This window comes from Lissotriton helveticus, chromosome 6 (assembly GCF_964261635.1).
Source record: "Lissotriton helveticus chromosome 6, aLisHel1.1, whole genome shotgun sequence".
Classification (NCBI taxonomy): Eukaryota; Metazoa; Chordata; class Amphibia; order Caudata; family Salamandridae; genus Lissotriton; species Lissotriton helveticus.
Genome location: NC_136067.1, coordinates 816,320,020 through 816,342,192, shown reverse-complemented (window position 1 = coordinate 816,342,192; position 22,173 = coordinate 816,320,020).

Here is a 22,173-nt window from a genome sequence, read left to right as displayed (position 1 = left end):
AGGTTCATCTGGGCTTAAATGCCGAGTTGGCAAGAACTGCGTTCTGTGGAGATAGACCGAGTATGTAGTAAGTAAAAGCCTTTTCGGGTTTATGCGCGCTGATGTGTTCTTAAATGCTGCCCCCCTTCTTTTTCCCTCTTTCTGCAGGTCACTTTGGAACATCGATTAAGAATACAAAGAAGGAAAATGGTGATCTAACGGACGAAGAAGACGGGAAAAAGGCGTTCGATTATGGTGCCCACGCATTCCGAATAATACCACCAAAAATAATGTGCACACATGATTAAGCACTCCACACTTAACTAAATAGGGAAAAGTTTAGGGTATATTTCGAGGTAAGGTTTACACAAGTATCCTCCGCCGAGAGGACTAGGAATATTGCCAATATTTAAAAACCTACTACCCCCCCCCCTTTTTTTTTTCGCATCCTCATAGACATGTAACTCAAAGCTGCCCCATTGTTCTCCAACTGACACCGACTATTGTCTCAGCCTGGAAACACATTTGCTAAAATGACTCGAAAATACCACCGTGAGCATTAGCCCGACCAGGTTAGTTCATGACCAAGTGGCAGAGACGTAAGTGTGCGCAACCACAACCTCCAGTAAAGGCAGCCGACAATAAAAAGAGAAGAAAAAGTAAAGAGAGCTTAGGATACTGAGAATGCGCATCGTACAGGAGGAGATCATTTTTGGCCAATAACTGTTCTATGTTTTGTCTTGGATTTTTGTATATAATACATGTACTGTCTCCCCCGTCTGAGTTTGTGTGTACGTGATGCATGAATCTACGTCATCCCTCTGCCTGTGTTTCCGTGTTACTTAACCCCTGTTGTTCTGTGTTGTGCGCGCACTGAATGGCCCATTATTGTACACGTCTCTCTCTCTCTCTCTTTCTCTCTCCATGTCATACGTGTACCGAATGGACCATTTAGGGTGCGGTCTCTCTCTCTCTCTCTCTCTCTCTCTCTCTCTCTCTCTCTCTCTCTCTCTCTCTCTCTCTCTCCCTCTCTCCCTCTCTCTCTCTCTCTCTCCCTCTCTCTCTCTCTTTCTCTCTCTCTCTCTCTCTTTCTCTCTCCAAAAGCCCCATGTTTCCTCTTTTCTTGTATGGTGACGTTGTGCCCCTCCGGCACAAAACATAATTGGGTTTCCTCGAACGCAAAGGTGTTCAGCAAAATTGACCAAAAATCAAAGACGATTGTGACTTGCCATATTACTACCTCTCCTTTCTGCAAAACGATAGAACCCGAGTTGGTAATGAGGGAAAGGACAGGTAAGACGACGGACGTCCCCTAATCTGGCCTTTTATAAGGGAACTATAACGTCAATGGTCTTCTGTTTCTCAGTTCGTTAGAAATACGATCCCCAATGCCCCGATTGCCCCACCCCCCTGCACCTAAGTGCGGATATCCAGAGTACCCCACTTCTCCCCGATCGACCCCAGCTCTCTGTCCAAAGCACCCACGCGCCCCCGATTAACCCTAGCCTCATGTCAGCTACCCACGAAATGTAATTGATGACCTTGATTAACGGTCATTTCCCAGGAAAGCCATGTTTAACATCTGCCCCTTCCCCCTTCTTCATGACGATAACGCCCCTGCTTGCAAGAGTTAGCCGACCCCGAAGGGAGATGTAAGATTGTCGATACTTGGGTTAAAGGGAAGGACGAGTCTCTACATAAGGACTCGATTTTGAATTTGACGTAATACACTGTGTATAAAAGTCCAACTTCTCTCATCATATGTCGCGAATGAACGCTAAGCAGGTCTATGAATTCAATAAGCAATGCCCTTCTACAGACTCCATAAGTGACGACTTCTGACTGGGACCGATGAACTTTTTCCCCACCTACATAGGATTGGGGACGGAATTGAGATGTATAAATGTCTTCTCCTGCCAGTTTTTCTAAAACTTGTTTTCTACCCATTCAAAGATACAATCACCGGAGGAGAGGAGCTGGACGTAACGCACAGCCTGGCCACAGATCATGGAGCACGTGTGACGACCAAAGGTGGAACTGCAGAGCAACGAGACGCGGGACGAGGCATAACTTTCAAACTCAGCAGATGGAGGAATGAAGGGCTGCCTTGAAGCCCTCGACTCGCTGACCCACTCGTGCCTGAAGTCCCCCGTCCCCTTTTGAGTCCGACTGTTGGGCTTGCCTGCTCGTTGTCCTTTGCTCCCTTGGTCCCTTGGTGTGTTCAAAGATCTGGCCCCACTCCGCCCTCTCTTCCCTCGATTATCCAACAAACTCACCCTTTTCGCATAAACTTTTGACTATAGAATGAGGTTTTGCCACGGAAAAAGAAAAGACACGCAGGTGCCCAGCTTGAGGCACCCCTAAGAAAATAAGTTAGGAAACAGGACTGTGATCTAACAGCAGAGGACTGATCGCACCCTGCAACGTGTAAGGATGAATCCGAGCTGGACCTATAGTTCCACCGCCGGTGCTCAGCAGCGCCAACAAAAGAAGACGGACTCTGCTAAAAGACATTGCGACAAAGACCCTCCCCCTTTCCAGAACTTTCTACTCACCCCTTGACTAACTGCTTGTATCGAATTGAATCCCTCCCTCAACCATTTTGTATTGCCTTTTAAAATGTTTCATCGGTCACTCATGTGGTTAGTTTTTCAAAAGTCTCTTATAGTACTGACAAGACCCGAAGGTATCAGAGCATTTTTCCTGTATGTTGATGTCACTGGAGAGAAAATGTGAACCTGATTTTTTTAATGTGTCGGAACATTCTTCCTTGATTCTACACCGACTAAACATTATGCCGATCTCTAGGCTTGAATGAAGAACCCAACAGATGTAAATTAACACATATTGCATTCTGCCTCTAGCATCGACTAGGCAGAAATTGAACTTGCTTATGTAAAAAAGCGGCGACTGTTGAAAATAGCAATGTGTATGTACATAAGCGGCGTTCATTTGTGCTCACAGTACCCCTTGTTGTAAGCAGAACAGATATCGCTAAAACACTGACTGTGTTATCCCGCTAGCATAGACCCATGCACACACGTACACGACAGCCATTTTAGGTACCATGGTCTCTCTGCTTGCAATCGATCACCAGCGCCCCTTCCCTGACCCTGCAAGCTTCCCCCATGCACCCTGACCGCCCCCGCTCTCACATGCACAAGTCATGAGCCCTCCCCTCCCGCATGACTCTGTCTCTGAGAATCGCACCCCGCGCCTGACCAACACCTCCTTTCCCTCCATGAATACCCCTCCTTTGATGACCTCTTCCTCTGAACCTAATTGCCTACATGGACCGCTTGTCACCCCCTTAGCCTGAGGATACAGTTTATTGCCCACTACTGTATGCACTCGCCTCTCGTAAAAAGAGCCACTATTGATCATGACCTCCCCACCCCCTGAGATTCGATCAGGAGCACACATTCCAAAGGAATCAGCAGAACACTCAGCTGCATGACAGCCCCCTCCTATTGTATGGAGGATAAGGGCCCCTACTGTAGCCACGTGTTGGAATATCTTCGTACTTCACAAATGTCTTGATTGTAATAAAGGATGCCTGTGTGCCACAAACCTGTGTATAAAAGACGAAGCCTCAGAGAAACCTGTTAGAGCACCTCCCGAAGACACTATGCGAGTGTCCGAAATGACATGCTCTCCTCATGAGAAATAAACCTTTTTCCTTGTCTTCCTGCTTCCAGCGCCCGTCTCTTTATTTTGTAATTATTCAAGATGGGAACTAAGAGTCGCCCTGCACCAGCAGCCTGGGCATCGGGTGCGATCGGGGCTGACTTTTCTACACAGTATCACATTAGGCGAAAACTACATTCTGCGCCAACCTCACCAGCATAAACACATTATGCAATCCTCTCAGTCTAAACCCATTAGACCCTAACCACCAAAGCATAACTCACAGGAGGGGCATAAATCACAGTGGAACATAATCTCACTAGCATAAACCATAATATGCAAACCAACCTCATTTATAAAAACCACATTTAGATGTATAACACAGGGTGCATAAAACAGAGTACATACATTACATTTTCTAGCATCACATAATCACATTAGGGCCTGGCGTCCTACAGTCCTAACAGTCCCCCTGGCCAACTGGCCATCTCTCAGGTGCTTAGATGCCCTATGTCCCAAAGTCAGGGCTGCCGCTTATGCAGCGAAAGTCAAGGTTGCGCCACTGCACAAACCTAAACATAGCAGCTACCCACTACTTGCTGGGCAGCTCGGAAAGTATGGGTCAAAGGAGTGCATCTCACTCCTAACTCAACAACATGCTGCCAAACAATTGCGGCCTAAACGTAGCAGCTGCCCACTGGTATAGAGTCACAATATCGAGTAAAAAATATAGAATGGACATAATATCTACTAGACATAATATAGACAACAAAAATATCGACTAGAAAAAACCTAATATCGAATAGAATGGACAGAATATCGAATCAAAAATATAGAATGGACATAATATCGACTAGACATAATATAGACAACAAAAATATCGAATTTAAGGTAAGTTAATATTATTATTTTTTTTGTGTAATATAATTCTGTAGCGGGTTGTGGGTTTATAGGGGAATAGGGTGGGAAGTGATTTAATGATAATTAATGAAATATGTTGCTTTATTTATTGATATTTATTTAGAATTAATTGTTAATTAATTATTAATTGGTAATTAATTATTAATTGGTAATTAATTAAAATATAATTGGTAAATCATTTTAAATGATTAATTGATAAATATGTTAATTTCATTAATTTATTTCCTGTAGGGGGTTGTGGGTTTATAGGGGAATAGGGTGGGAAGTAATTTAATTATAATTAATTAAATATGTCATTTAATTTATTGGTATTTATTTAGAATTAATTGTTAATTAATTATTAATAGGTAATTAATTAAAATATAATTGGTAATTAAAATTAATTGATTAATTTTTAAATTGTAAGTTCATTTATTGTTAATAGGTAATTAATTAGTATTAGTAGATAATTTTTATAATTAAATAATTTTCATTTGTATTTATAAATAATTATATAATATATTTTATACAATTGTAAAATATTTTAATTAATTTGTAATTGGTATTACTATTTATGTTATTTATATTTATATATGAAATATTTACTTTCCCTACTATTGCACTCACTGGAGTTGGAATAGTAATTTTTACACCTACACTATCCAACACTTTCCCTACTGTTGCACTCTCTGGAGTTGGAATAGTAATTTTAACCCCTACGCTATCCAACTCTTTCCCTACTGTTGCACTCTCTGAAGTTCGAATAGTAATTTTAACCCCTACGCTATCCAACTCTTTCCCTACTGTTGCACTCTCTGGAGTTGGAATAGTAATTTTAACCCCTAAGCTATCCAACGCTTTCCCTACTGTTGCACTCTCTGGAGTGGGAATAGTAATTTTTACCCCTACGCTATCCAACGCCTTCCCTACTGTTGCACTCTCTGGAGTGGGAATAGTAATTTTTACCCCTACGCTATCCAACGCTTTCCCTACTATTGCACTCTCTGGAGTGGGAATAGTAACTTTAACCCCTATGCTATCCAACTGTTTCCCTACTGTTGCACTCTTTGGAGTGGGAATAGTAATTTTTACCCCTACGCTATCCAACTCTTTCCCTACTGTTGCACTCTCTGGAGTGGGAATAGTAATTTTTACCCCTACGCTATCCAACGTTTTCCCTACTGTTGCACTCTCTGGAGTGGGAATAGTAATTTTTACCCCTACGCTATCCAACGCTTTCCATACTGTTGCACTCTCTGGAGTGGGAATTGTAATTTTTACCCCTACGCTATCCAACGCTTTCCCTACTGTTGAACTCGCTGGAGTGGGAAAATTAATTTTTACCCCTACGCTATCCAACTCTTTCCCTACTGTTGCACTCTCTGGAGTGGGAATAGTAATTTTTACCCCTACGCTATCCAACGTTTTCCCTACTGTTGCACTCTCTGGAGTGGGAATAGTAATTTTTACCCCTACGCTATCCAACGCTTTCCATACTGTTGCACTCTCTGCAGTGGGAATAGTAATGTTTACCCCTACGCTATCCAACGCTTTCCCTACTGTTGCACTCGCTGGAGTGGGAATAGTAATTTTTACCCCTACGCTATCCAACTCTTTCCCTACTGTTGCACTCTCTAGAGAGGGAATAGTAATTTTTACCCCTACGCTATCCAACGCTTTCCCTACTGTTGCACTCTCTGGAGTGGGAATAGTAATTTTTACCCCTACGCTATCCAACGTTTTCCCTACTGTTTCACTCTCTGGAGTGGGAATAGTAATTTTTACCCCTACGCTATCCAACGCTTTCCCTTCTGTTGCACTCACTGGAGTAGTTACAGTAAATTTAAACCTCTTGCTATCCTACGGTAAAAATATTGTATATGTTTTGTTAATAATATGTATATATATATGTGTATTAAAAATAAATTAATTTTTTTTAAGTTATATTAATTATTTTTTAATGTTACGTTTATTTAAGTATTTTAAATAAGTTAAAAATAATTTTATTTAATATTATATTACTTTTAAATTACTTTTAAGACATTTAAAAAATTCGATATTTTGACAGTCTATATTTTTTACACTCGATATTTTGGAGTCGATATTTTTGTACTTACCTGTTTGAAGATAGAGAGTCGATATTTTGACAGTCGATATTTTTACCTCGATATTTTGTCATCTCGATATTGTGACTGTCGATATTCTGTCAGTGATCCCTGCCCACTACATGCTGGGCAGCTGGGAATCTCACTGTAGGCGTTGGTCCTCACCAGGACTCCTAAAACAAATGGGGCAATGTTGCAGCTGCCCACTGTCAAACGGGGCAACTGAAGAACAGAACTGGCACTGAAACCCGTGGTGCCTCTGGGGCTTTGTAAACAAATAGGCAGATAACGTTGGAGCAGCAACGGCGGGTCCGCTCATGGAAAAGGCACTGTGCTTTCACTGGCACTGACAACATGTGCCCAGTAATGCCCCCCAATCCCCACTGGGGCCTGTAACTACATAACACTGCCCCTCTTGTTGGAGCGGCCCCCAACGGTGGATCCGCTCACAGAATGATGCGGCCATGTCCCCCGCCCAGCCCTCACTCACCGGGCTCCTGCGCAGGGGGACTTTTCTTCTGTCGGCTCCGGTCTCTGATTCCCGCTGTGGAGACTTCACACGGGGAGCCCTCGAGACTCCAGTCAGGCCTCTCTACGCTGTGGGACTGGCAGCAATTCTCTTGTGGTGCAGGGCTTCCCGTTCACCTTTGGGAGCCATGTGCTGCCATTGGTGGCCTCTGCCGCCTCCTCTCTTCACCTGGGCCCCCTCTTGGGACCCGGGACTCAGCATTGGCACTCGGGGAGGCGGCGTAGGCTCCCGTCCTCCCCAGCATGCAGCTCAGCTTCCGGCCACACTCCTCTCCTGCTTCTGTCAGTCAGGCCCCACCCACAACCATGCAGGCCGTGGATCGCGGCAGCAGGCTTCATTTGGTGGCACTAAGGGGTAGGCTCCCTCGTACTTAGCATCAATAAGCGGGGTGGGCTATCGCTCACCACAGGCACCCGTAAGCACGTACAATAAGCGGGTGGGCTCCCACTCGGCAGCCATCACGGGGGAATCCCTATGCTGGGGATTCCCTCAGGGATCCTGTGCAGCTCAGCGCTGCGGAGCTCCAGCGCACCTCTGGGTCAAATTAAAAACTATAGCACTCCCAGGGCACTAGAAGCAAGGAAAAGAAATAAAGCACTCACCAGGCGCTAGGAGCCACAGCTCCTTTAGGAAAAGTCCAGGAGAGGTTTCAGGGGCAGAGCTGGGCCCAGGGGCCAGCACACAGGGCCCTCCAGCAGGGAGGCAGCTCCCATGGCGGTCCCTCCTGGGCCCCAGCAGCAGCAAGCCCCCCTCCATTAGGATCAGGAACAAAACAACATTTTTAGGGGGTCACAGCCCCTATATTAATACCACATTTCCCATTGCGTCACAGCACAGGGTTTGGGGGATACCAGTCAGAACTGGTTTAGAGGGGATTTGGAGCACTTTGTTTTGCTCAGCCCCTCTCCCCTTTGTCAGGTGGGGGCTCAGTGATTAGACGCGCCACAGGGGCGGAGCCAGCATTGTGGAGGGAAGGCACAGCCCTAGTCAGTTCCCAGGTGCAACTCCTCCCTCCCATCTGCGTGCAGATCTCTCTATTCACCACTGGGATGACTCACTCTGTCTCCTGGAGCCACCCACACCTCTCTGCTCCTCTCAATCACAAGCCAGACATGCAATTCACATCAGGCAGGCAGACACAGAGTACACAGAAATGCCAACTTCTAAAAGTGGCATTTCTCCACCAGTCACCATAAATCTGCGCACACCATTGCGCAGCATTTATCCTCACGAGTTCATACATACTAAACTCGCCCCTGCACTCCTCTCATACCAGGAATTACTATGAACACAAATATACCCCATACATTCCTATGGGAGGGCAGGCCAATTTCACCACATGCACTCAGAGCACGCACGCACTTTACACTGGGCCACAGTGCTAAAGTGCCCAGAGGCCTAAAATCACTACCACTATGTCAGAGCTTAAGGCAAAAAAGTTCAGGGGTGAACCTGCCAAAAGGGCCAAGTCCAACAGATACACTTTTCTTGACTACAAAATAACCCTTTTGCCAGGTCAAAAACGTCCTTTTAAATATATATATATGTCACCCATAGGGTAAGGCCTGGCCAGCCGAGAGGGAGGAGTACAATGTAATTAAAATCTAGGACATGTACTTTTAAGTATTACCTGTCCTCGTAGCAAAAAACTCTTAAATTCGTTTTACACTACTGCGAGGCTTACTTCTCCTATAGAATAACATTGGAGTTACCTTATTGCATTTTATAAGTGTAATTTCCAAATAGGAACAGGTCACCATGTTCAAGTTCGGTGTCTCTGGAAGTGCTATGAAAAATCCTAACTTTCAATGAAGTCAAATTTTAAATTACAGTTCTGAAAATGCCACTTTTAGAGAGTTGTCATTTTCTCGCCTTAGCCATTTGGTGCCTGCAGGCTGTCTATTGGTCACATGTCTGGGTGTAGTTGACATCTGGGCGTAGTGTATTCCTCCTAGACAGCCAGACACAATAGGGAGCTTAGGTGTGACTGGATGGGCCATATCTGGTAGGATGGGAGGCAGCACTGGAATCCCAATGACACTTACAAAGGCTGTGCACAGTCTTTACATAAATGGCTGCATACCCCCTGCAGTTAGTCTGGAGCCAGGACCAGGAAGGCAGGGCACCTGTGCACTTCAAAGGCGTATAACTGAAAGCATCTTTCCACTTCAAAAGCACAACTGGGTATAAATACTGGACCTCTGATGCCAGTTCTTCAGTACATTTCTGAACCTGTGGATACTCTGACAGGAAGAAAGACTGCTGTGCTGCTCAGATGACTGCCTCTTTGCTGGGCTGCTGCTCAGAAGGACTGCTGCCCTGCTGTGCTGGGCTACTGCCTTCTTGCCTGGGTGTGGAGGACTGGGCCTGCCTCTCTTGAACCCAGAGTGACTCTAAGGGCTATTGGTTTGCCTCCTCATCTGAACAGGTGCCCAACAACCTTGCACCTATAACTGGGCTCTGCCATCTGTGAGCCTACCCTGCCAAGTGGTGCCAAACCAGTTCTGGACCCTTGAAAGTGGGATTAAGGTTGTCTGTCAGCCTCTTTGGATCCAGCGAAACTGACACACCTTCACTGCTGTGTGGTGGAAACCCAAGTAGAACCAACGCATCACAGCTGCTGCATTGATTAGATCTGCAGCGAAGACCTGCATCACAGCCCAACAGAACTGCCTTTTCATGATGCATCCTCAGCGCAGGCCCTCGCAACCCTTGTCAAAGGCAGCCTCAATGACGACATCAGACTCCGCAACACAGCCTCGCAGCTCTTTGGAACCAACACATCACCCAAAATGCGCGTTGCAACCTCAACACCAAACTTCGCATTGGAATTTGGAATCCTCATTGACGGGATTCTCGACAATGATGCAGACCCTTAAATCGCAGCCTCGCCACATCTTGGAAACGACCATCGTTTTGGCTGTGTGATGCATCATCAACACGGATCCTAGCAATGCCCTGCAAACCAGGATTTAGGGAACTCTGTTTAGAGGGCCTAACTGTTTCCCTGTAGCATGCTCGTTCATGTTGTCCGTCTGAAGTTGTGACTTTGCCCTGGTCAGGCACGACCAGATACCCACAGTTGGCGTTTTGTGATTTTTGGGGCTACATGGAGAAAATGGCTTTCCCATGGCTGCCTGGCTGGTCGGTGTCCTGACCACTCACAACGCTGCAAATGGCTTAGGGGAGGGGAGGGAGGCTGCCTGCTTCCTGTTCCTGCCGGAGGCAGGAGAGCAGGAAAATGTAGGACCCGGTGAAAGGTAGTTTTTTAAAAATGTATTAACCCTCCCACGTGCCCCCCCCCCTGCACCCCCACCCGTGACTAATGCTGGTTGCGACTCCAAAATGCACAAATTCTTCTTGGAAACATGGGCACCCATACAATGCAACATACAGAAAAAAGAGTGAAATGTAACAGCGACTGCAACACAGTCTTGTATTAGGGGTTATTTCAGGGGCAGTTGAGAAAGACATCAAGGTTTTTGCTAGTAAAATTTTAAACCTAAATATGGAAGATAGGTACCAGTTTCAAAGTCTGCTTTTAATTACTGCCATTGTTGAGCACTGTAAAGATCCCCCTAATTTAAGCTTTGCGTCTTAGCGAATGAGCTCAGGATAGCAAAGGGTGGAAACAGTGAGAAATATTTGGGACTCCCTGCTTCCTACCTACATTTTCTTCAGCTCATGCACTAATTCAAACAAATCTGACTTCAATGTATGTGCTTTAAACAATGCAGTCACATAGGAACAGGTGAACAGCTGTGCCCTGGCAGAGTGCACACCTTCATGAGACCTCCACTGACAACAATGCAGCATGTCACTCTATAAGATGCTTGCTTGTCCTGATGCTTGTATTAAATTAGCGTTCTCAACGCAATTGGTCGCAGCTGGAGATTACATTTCACTGCTGGACAGCGGTCATAAATCAAGGAAGAGCTGCCTTTAGATCCATGCATCAGGTGTTAGTGAGGCAGACTGATTTTGAAGCATAAAACTGACAAGGGAACCATCTGTACAATATGTGAGCAGGTCATGGAAAATTATATTAAAGGCCTTTCACCCTGATGCAGCACCATTGTTTCACTGGCTATTTATTGTTGATGGTCTTGGTTTTGCATAATTTCTAATTACTTTATTTGTGTATTTTTAATGCTTTTGAGTGTACCTCAAAATTAAGCAATTCTGCTTTAATATTTACTACATCATTTGTTGCCGTGTTTGCAGACACTGGGCTAACACTCATATTGCTGGACACCTGGGGCCGTATCATACATACGGCACATTTTCCTTATTTACGCCGGGGGCACCATTTAAAAAGGTGCACCCTGAGCAAACAAGGAAAATGCACCACATTAGGATGAATGCACTGCCCAAGGGCAGCCGTGAACTCACACTGCCCTGGGGCAGCACATTCTTGTGAAAAACGGAGCGGCTGCTTGGAAGCCGGTTTATGTTTCACTTTGCAGGTGGCAACCCGCCTGCACTTTTTTTTTTTAAATAAATCTTTTTATTAACAGAAAATAAAGGGAACATCAGGTGAAATCACAGTCGTCTCATTGTAAAGGTCAAAATATCGCTTGTACAGAATAACATGAAACAATATATACTTGATAGGATCACAGAGATTCCTGCACTTCCACTCACCGCGCCAGAGGCTCACAGATCTCACCACGATGGCTGTTCCATGCCCCCCAAATCTTCCCCCACTTTTCCGGGCAACCCCTGGCCACGTATACAGATTTCTCCCTAAACATGCACCAGTCCAAATCTCCGCCCACTTGGAAACTTGGGGTGATTGTGGAAAAGTAAATTTTGCCATGTTCTGTGTCACTACGCGTCATCCATCATATGTTATCTGTGCATGATTAATATGCATATGTATTCCCTATGTTCGATTAATGACGCAATTACAGTTGTGTCCACCTCTAGTATGTCAGTTTCCAGTTCTCGTGAATACTACGAATATCAGGCCTATGTAAAGCTACGTTGCCACGTTTCTCAGTGTGCACGTTATTTCATTGTAAAAGTCCCCGTTCCTAGGCCTCAAAAGGGCCCGGACACCAGATTCAGCTCCTGTCTCCTGAAGCCCTCGCTGAGGAGCGATACAGCCCCCACCTGTATCCTCGACCCTTCACTTACTTCCTGCCTCGCAGTGCCCGGCTCAGCCTAGCTCTGCCTCTGAGTCTGCCAAGAGTATGTTATGATTCCAGTTATCAGTTCAGCCCTCCTTCTCTGCATTCCTAAAGCTACTGAATCGCATCAATAGTTTCCGTCATTGTCTAGCCTTTACGTCTCCACGTTAGAGAAATACTGCATTTAATGGTCATTTAATATTCTTCATCACGCACTACATGTAGAATAATGCATGCTCCAGTCTTAGAGTCTGTTAGCCTCTACCCCGATAACTTTTGGATTCTATCAACATGTTCTCTAAACATCAGATACTAGATACTGTTTAGGTACATGTCGCCCTGACTCTCCAGACTTCAGTCTCTGCTCCTAGCATAGAGATCGTAGCCCCCAGCTTCTCCTAGTAACACGTCATTGCCAGCTTGCGCGCACCATCAGGTCAGAGGTCCCGGCTCCTTAGGTAGCCCCCTCCATGTTTCCGCCCCATTTATGACATATTCTGTTACGTTTGCATCACATGTCTATGTATACGCCTCTGTTACACCTACTTTCACCCTTATCTTTCGCGACTGCTATTGACCACACCCACTGCTCCGCCTATCATATGTATTGTAATGCAACTGTTTTAGTATATATGATCATGTATTGTTATTTAATGTTACGCCGATCCTGATTCTGCCCCCGGCAGCGCTGCCATCCTGTTCCCGTGCAGGTTGTCCTGTTCCTGTCCTTTATGCTGTAATAAACCTGCAAAACTCCTACTACCTCGAATCTTGACTCTTATTTATTGAGCTATCTGTTATTCATTTATTCATCCAAAAATAGAGGTATTATTTATTTATTTACCACATAATGGCGCCCGAATAGGGACTTGCCCTTTCCCCACGCGTCGGTGAAGCCACGCCGGCCCCCTGACCCTCTGCAGCCGTGACGGAACCATACCGTGCACGTGCAGATATTTCTGCTTCAAGTATCCCTCAGGCCCACGGAGGAGACGGAGGTGGCGGTCCAGCATCCAGACGAGGCGGTGGAGGAACGCGGCGAGTCCCGACCAGAGCCCAAGCCGAGAGTCCAAGGTCCGAGGTATCCGGAGGCCCACCCGTAACAGAAGTCCGAAGTTCGTCCGTCCGGCGTCGAAGCAGTCCAGTCCAGTCTGAGGCCTTCCGTTCTTACTGCCCGGTGAGTACCGTTGCTGGGGTAGTATCTAGACAGGGTCAATCTAATTGACTCTGGTCCGTGGGTTGGTGGTACACAGTCCCACAAACGAAGTGTCCACTTCGGTGGATGCGGGTCCTGACGTGTCTCTGTATGAGACCGGTAAGTTTCGTACTGTTTCAGCAGTGCATCTAGTTCCTGTTCTAGTCAGTTCTGTTCTCGAGAAAATTCATGTATTCTGTTTCCCGTATTCCAGGTAGTATTCTGTTCGAACTGTTATTCTGAATGATCTTCATGTATTTTAATGTCGTGGTATGAGTGCGAAGTGATTATCGTGTTTATTGTGTATTGTATTGTGTCCAGATTATAGTTCAGTCATGCCGCTCTTTTCAAAACTGCGTCAGTTGAGAACTAGAAAAGGTCTGCTAGAAGCAGCAGTTCCTGTTCCGCCTAGGGACAGTCCAGGTCATTTTATGTATCAGAAGCATGGCATAAGCGCCATATTGTATCTAGATTTATGGGTCGAGTATACCAAACAGTTAGAGGAAAAGTATAGATGGCCTGTGTCAGGCACATGGGATGCCGAGTGCATCATGCGAGTAGAAGAAGCATTATGGAAAAAGAAAGCCAGACAGTCACAGAAAGATGCCATCGAGTTATGGCGCAAAGAATCTCATAAAAGAACCGAAAAAGAAATCAGAAAGTCAGAATTAAGTAGAGAATCCTTGGAACGAGCCCAAGAAAGGGAATTAATCGAGATTGGTGAACGAGTTAAAACCGAACAGTCAGACAGACAGAGGCATGCTCTTATCAAGGGTATGTATCCTCTTCTTGCCGAGGGCTTGCCAAAAGCGACCCCAGAGGCATCCAGTAATTTCCCGCCACCATTAGTTCCGACCAAGCTACGTCACAAACCGACCGCAGCTGATATTTTCATTTCGTCCTATTTGGACGACACAGTCCCAGAATATGCAAATCCTGTTACTACTCCGCCAGTCCCTGTAAATCAGGCACTTCCCGCTCCTCCAGACACCGGAGTACCTGTTACGGTACCCCCGGTCCAGCCCGCCATACAAGTCCAGTCTGCATTTCCATTTCCCACTCTGCCAGGACGAAGAGCATCAGTAGACGACTCTAGTTTAGGGGCCGCAGGAGGAGGTCCTCCCCAAACCCCGCCGCCACACAAGCGTTTAACGTTAGCCGAATTACATGCACAAGCGTCACAGCGTACGCCCAGATATCAGTCTGTTGCGGAAATCAGAAAAGCCCTTAACGAATGTGGCTATGATCCAGTCTCAGGAGAGGATAATATGGTTCTATATTCATTACGCGTAAGAAAGGTGACCGAGTATCTAGTTACCCTACCAGATATGAAAGAAGATCTAGACAGAATATATCGTTTCATCCGTACAGGGAATGATCCAGAAAGTATTAGTGACGTCATGTGCCAAAGAAAAGTTGAAGTCCAGCTCATGCTATTAAAGTTTCTGATTAATTGTTTAATACGAGAACAAGATTATCCGACCAAAGATCGAGCCGAAATGAAAGTCCTGACAAGGTGGAGTGATAATATAGCCGAGGGTAAGCACAAGACTATCGGTAGTATAGAGAGTATGTACAAGAAAATTCGTAAAGAAATAATAAGGTTACACGAACAACGTAAAGAAGCACAAGTAAGCGAAAAAGAAAATGACTCTACAGAAGAGGTAGAGGACGAGAATCCCGACAGAATAGCGTATGTAGGAAAATCTAGATTTCCAGATCGCCATTTGCGCCTAGAACACAAGTCAATTTTTCATCATCCAGCACCAGAACAAGGTTCTCTGGAACAAGTATTTCAAGTTACCGATCACATTCTGAAGTCCCGAATCGGTTATAGCGAGTTAAGTACTATGCATGAACAAGAACTAGTCCGATCAGCAGTCCGATGGATTACTGACTCTACCACTTTTCCAGACGAAATAGTGGCACAAATGTTTCTGAAATTGCCCCCAGCCGAGCAGCGACTGGCGGGTATGTATATGATCCAGCACCTCATTACATTGTATGAGGGTCAACATTCTGATCCAGGTCCGTTACACGATGTCCTGAACGAGTTACTCCAGTATAGATGGAAAGGTTTAGGTACCGATTTAATTAGTGTCATTTTAGAACAGCGCCACAAATACAGAACGTTTTTGAACCCGCATTTTGTTCATGTCTCACCCCCAGAAAGTAAACCCTTTTACATAGACAGACAGAATCCGTTACGAGAAGTGCATCCAGTTAAGACAGACGGTGGTGAAATGCAACGAGTGTTTGTTTACACCCCGATCACAAAGATGGAACTCTTAGAGATGAAAAAGTTAATTCCCTGTCATGATTAAGATCCAGCAGGGTTCCACCGAGAATTAAAAGACATGCTCCGTATGGGAGAATACACGTATCCAGATATAATTAAAATGTTAAAAGTCCTGTTGCCCGCAGGGGTATATGAGAAACTCAAAGAAAAAGAATGGGAGGTGGGAGAGAAAAAGATCGATTGGGCAGTTCTAGAAGCCGAAGATAAGGCACGAGTACCAGGTACCGGTCTTGGAGATAAATGTAAAGAATTACCAGAATTGTTAATACAAGTTTTGCCTAGGTTAGTGACAACTAGAAAAGAAGACTGGGATGCAATCTCAGCCTGTAAACAGAAACAAGACGAAGATATTAGTGATTATTATTCCAGATTTGAGAAATGTTTTACCATAAACAGTGGCCTCAAGACAAGTAGTGAGTCGTACCCTCATCTTTTTGTTACTAAACTAGTCGAGAATTCAAGTCCACAAATTAAGAACCGAGTTTTGAAAGTCGAAAGTACCTGGCAAGCTAATACCCCGTCCCAGATGTTACAGATGCTTCAATATCACCAGAATAGAATCAGAGAAGAGCAAGATCATGAGAGAAAACGTATGAAAGACACGAAAATGAAAGTACTAGTTGCACAATCTGTTCCTCAAGATAGTCAGAAGAGGGGACCAAATCAAGCCAGTCATCCTGCAGCTCCCGTTAAAGGAAACTGCAATTATTGTAAACAGCCAGGTCATTTTATAAACGAGTGTGCAGTTCTGAAACACAACATAGCTACCGGTAAGACTAAAGAAAGACCACGTCCGCCGAGACAAGAGCAAGTTTCACAGACTCCTCAGTCACAGATTACACCACAGACAGTTACCGCTCCGCAGCCTATCGCTGCAACACAGCATGTTACACAGCAGATGTACCAGTATGCACAGTCTGAGTATCCAGAGTATCAGCCATATTCATGAAACAGCCTAGAGAGGGAGGTAGGCTTGCCTCTCATCGAGATACCTGTAGATCAAGAAGGTCCCTATGTTCATAGTCAAGTATTAGGGAAAGACAGAAAGTTTCTGATTGATACAGGGGCAAGTAGGACCACCATCAGTCACGCCGAAGTTCCAGGGGCTCCGCTCTCAGGCTCAAGAAATGTTTCCCTTGGATTTTCAGGAAAACCTATCGTAAATGAAATATCAAAGCCAGTTACCCTAGAAGTAGGTCCACTGTCCCGCACTACTGATCTGTTACTCACTAAGTCATGTCCAGAAAATCTATTAGGCATTAAAACACTGAAAGAATTAGGTGCAGTTATATGCTGTTCCCCAGAGGGAATACGATTGTTTCTTCGTGACTTCAAGGGTCACTATGTATTACGAGATTTTGATCCAAGATTGTCCAATGTCCCGCAGCATCTATGGGCGCAAGGTCCAACTGATGTTGGTTATATGCAAATCACACCCCATCGTGTGACTCTCAAGCCAGGTGTAGTGTTACCACGAATCAGGCAGTACAGATTGCCACCTGAGGCTGTAGCAGCCTTATCCAAAATTATTGACGAGCTCATGGCTCAAGGAGTAGTTGTAGAAACTGACTCCAATGTATGCAATTCTCCGATCATTCCAGTCATGAAACGTACTGATCCAAATGCACCCCCAGTATATCGATTAGTGATTGATCTCCGAGAACTTAATAAATGTATTATTCCCCAGTACCCAGTTGTCCCAGATATCTCTTCCCTGTTGACAGCCATTGATTCCGAAGCTTCATTTTTTACAGTCATAGACCTCAAGAACGCATTTTTCAGTGTCCCCATTCATCCAGACAGCCAGTTCCTTTTCGGATTTTGTTTAAATGGAAGGAGCTATATGTTCACACGAGCTCCTCAAGGTTTCACAGAAAGTCCTAGTATTTATAGTCAAGCACTTAAGAGACAACTAGACAACATTCACATGCCAACTGACACTGCCCTGCTCCAGTATGTCGATGATCTACTGATCACAGCCCGTTCTGAACGTGCTTGCGAGCGAGCCTCACTTACAGTATTGTATTTCCTTGCCGAGATGGGACACAAGGTGTCCCCTTCTAAGCTTCAATTCTGTGTCCAGCAAGTGGTCTACTTAGGACACTTACTGTCCAAGAGGGGTAGGCAGTTGACACCAGACCGTATCCAGTTAATAGCGAGTCTTCCTCAGCCCAAGACCCAGAAGGAGGTACGTGCTTTTATCGGCCTCACTTCTTATTGCAGACAATGGATTCCTCAGTATGCATTTCTAGCCAAGCCACTGATACAGTTAACGACACAGGAGGCAGCCGTATCGACTGTCCTCCCTTGGACATCTGAACATACACTTAGTTTCAATGAGTTAAAGAAAGCCCTATGCCAAGCTCCAGTTCTAGCAACACCGAACTACAGTAAGCCTTTTACACTTTTCGTCACAGAACGCGAAGGTACAGCATTATCTGTCCTCACACAAGATCAAGCAGGACAGTACAAGCCCTGTGCTTATTTTTCGAGCACATTAGATCCTGTAGCCCAGGCTCTGCCTGCATGCCTCAAGTCAGTTGCAGCCACAGCACTAGCTATCAGACAAAGTGATTCCATAGTATTAGGACATTCCTTGACAATACAAGTTCCACACTCCGTGGAAGTTCTTTTAAACCGAACACAAACTCAGCACTTGACAATTGCACGTTTAACAGGTTATGAATTGACACTGTTCCAGCCACACATAGAAATCAGACGCTGCAACGTTTTAAATCCTGCTACACTGTTACCGTCAGTTAATCCAAATTCTGCCACACACGACTGTGTGGAAGTAGTTAACATCATGACAAAGCCAAGACAAGATCTGACAGATATTCCATTACCAGATCCCGACCTGACACTTTATGTGGATGGTTCATGTATGAGAACTAGTACAGGAGAACTAGTAGCTGCGTATGCAGTGACTACTGACACTGAAGTTATTGAAACACACCGTATTGACACCCTGTCTGCTCAAGCAGCAGAGCTAGTTGCTCTGACTCAAGCCTGCATACACGCCAAGAACCTGAAAGTTAATGTTTACACCGATTCACGTTACGCATTTGGAGTCGTACACGACTTCGGAGTGCTCTGGCAGGAGAGAGGTTTCATGACTTCTCATGGAACCAAGATTCAGCATGGTCTCCTCATTCAAGCTCTGTTAGACGCAATACATTTACCGACATCCATTGCTATCATGAAGTGCAAAGCACATACGAAAGTTACTGACACCATTTCCCAGGGTAATGATCTAGCAGATCGCACAGCCAAGCTTACAGCTCAGACTCCAGACATTTCAGTTAATCCGACACAGACGCACACTCCAGATCCGACTACATGCATGACAGTTAAGGACCCTACTCAAGATGTCATAGATATCCAGTTACATGCTACTCCCGATGAAATCAAGAAATGGTCCGAACAAGGAGGGGTCCAGACAGATCAAGGATGGTTAACGAAGGGTAGAGCAACATGGTTTCTCCCCGACTCTATGGTTCAAGTCATTATTAATACCGCACATAGTCCAGCACATTTAGGAGAAAAAGCCATGTTAGACAGTATCCAGAACCTTTGGTTCAACAAGCATTTACGAGCTGCAGCCAAGCAGAAAGTCCGTACCTGTATGATATGTTGCCAGTTCAATCCAGGTAAAAGTGTCCCGGTGGAACAAGGTGGATTCCAGCCCCCTGACCACCCTTTTGAAGTCCTCCAGATGGATTACATTCAGATGGAGCGATGTCGAGGTTTCAAGTATGTCCTTGTAGTTGTATGCGCTTTGTCCAGGTGGACAGAAGCATATCCAGTTCCAGATTACACAGCCGCGACCACTGCCAAGCAGTTGGTTCGTGAGTTCTTCCCCCGTTATGGACTCCCTAGAGTCGTATATTCTGACAACGGCCAGCCATTTTCATCTGAACTCATGAAGCATGTTTCCCTGTTGTTAGGGTACCAGTGGAAGTTCCATTGTGTACGCCATCCTGAAGCAGCCGGTCTCGTAGAGAGACATAATCAGACCCTGAAAATCCGAATTGCAAAGGTTTGTCAAGAGAAAGGTGTGGACTGGCTAGTAGCTCTGCCAGTCGCTTTGTTCTATATGCGCATGGTCGCACATTCCAGATCAGGTCTGTCCCCGTATGAGGTCGTTTTCGGCCGCCCCCCTAACATGTGGGGTACTCCTAGACCCCGAAGTATTACCGATGTTTCAAGTAATATGCTGACAGATTACCTAGCTTCCTTGATGTCTGCCCTCAACTCTTGTCGTTCACAGGTTGCCGCCGCATTTCCAGACAATACCGAGGTGGCACCGCATGAAATCGTTCCAGGATCCATGGTCCTAGTGCGAAATTTCGACCGTTCAAGTCCGCTGGAGGCTCGCTGGAAGGAGCCCCGACAGGTCCTCCTGGCCACCCGTACAGCCATGAAGTTGGAGGGACGCAAGGGCTGGGTGCATCTTTCGCATATTAAAAATTTTTATGGATTGAAGCCAGTCTCAAAGAATATTTCCCAGGATTCTAAGGACTGCCAAAGTACTATTCTTAAGGACTGTCCCGCAAAAGACATTGCTACGAACCCTTCCCAGTTAGAGAAAACTCCGCAACAGGAGTATAAACTCAAGTTAAGGTCTAGTAAAATAAGTCAGCCAGTTTGATTGTCTAAGTCCTCCCCTAGGTGAAACGGTTAGACCGGTTTCTGACATGTATAAAATAGACCCCCATAGTGAGAGAGTTAGTCAAAACTCAATCCGATGTATCGTTTTTCTATGTTTCATATTATTTCTCAGCATTATGATTTCCTGCACCAGTTATGCGTTTTACTTGTATTTTCCAGTTTCTCATGTAAATAAGTCTGCCAATGCTACAGTAGAGCACACGTTTAGTGATCTGCCTCCTCATGAACTCTCTTACCGCCTCGCTATGCGTAACAACTCTTTTATCCGCATGTTACATTATTCACACCAGACCAGCAATGCCACTAATTGTTGGGTGTGTGGTCGACTCCCCCCTTTCCAGACACCGAAGGGAGTTCTGCCACTCTTTCCTTATCCATTTTCACATAATGGTTCGTGTGGAGCATGGTCCACGTTAACGTCATCCTCAACAGATATGTCTTTTCTTAACAGTACATGTTTTCCAGACAAGCAAGGTCTTCCCCACAGAACAGGGTTAGATCTAGAAAACGAAGTTTACAATTTAGGTAATTATTCTTCGAATTTCATGGTCCTGAATGTTCAGTCTGATACTACTCCAGACTTACCTACTATTTCAGTACTACCAGTCAAAGTTGAATTATGTGTCCGAAATAATGGTTCCGTACATGTAGGACATAGCGATTGTACTACTATTGTCAAGTATAGTGACAGTGGGAAATCTATTTTCAAAGCTTCACGTCATTCTTATTTTATTTGTGGTCAGACCGCATATGTTCGTCTGCCCCTCGATTGGGAGGGAACCTGTTACATTGCCTTCCTACTGCCACCAGTTTTTCTAGCCCCACCCGACTACCATAGGAATTCCCACCTAGTACATACAAGACACAAGAGAAACCTCCCGATTGTCGATTATACTGAAACTGCTCTAGAACAATATATAGATATCAATAAAGGTGTCTTCCCTTATTTAGGTACAGTCGTGAATAGTAAACTGATACGTAGATTAACCAGAACACTCGAAGCAGTAGTGATTGAGACTACTTCTGCTCTAAGTAATTTAACCGAAGAACAATCCTTTATGAGAATTGTCGTGCTCCAGAATCGTCTCGTCCTTGACGTCATATTGGCCGATAGGGGCGGGGCCTGTAGAGTCATCGGATCTAGTTGCTGCATTTTTATTCCAAATAACGCGCCGTCTGTTTATTCAGCCATAACCAGACTCCATAACATTGCCCATCTGTTACACCAAGATCCAGGCACCTGGACATGGTCCGGTTGGTTCTGGAATATAATTTCCGCTTGGGGATGGAAAGTCTTGTCCTTTCTAGGTATTGCAGTAGCGATCATATTCAGCTGCTGCCTCTGTATACAATGTGGCCCTGCGATTTGCGGCATTTGTGCTACCTCTTGTATTCCTAGTCCCAAGCCCCGTTCTAAATCCCGTTCCAAGAAAATTCGAGACGAGCAAATGATACTGTATGAAATGATAGATGGTATCATGAATATTGATGTTTCCTGATGGAAACGTAGTGACAAGGAGGGAATGTGGAAAAGTAAATTTTGCCATGTTCTGTGTCACTACGCGTCATCCATCATATGTTATCTGTGCATGATTAATATGCATATGTATTCCCTATGTTCGATTAATGACGCAATTACAGTTGTGTCCACCTCTAGTATGTCAGTTTCCAGTTCTCGTGAATACTACGAATATCAGGCCTATGTAAAGCTACGTTGCCACGTTTCTCAGTGTGCA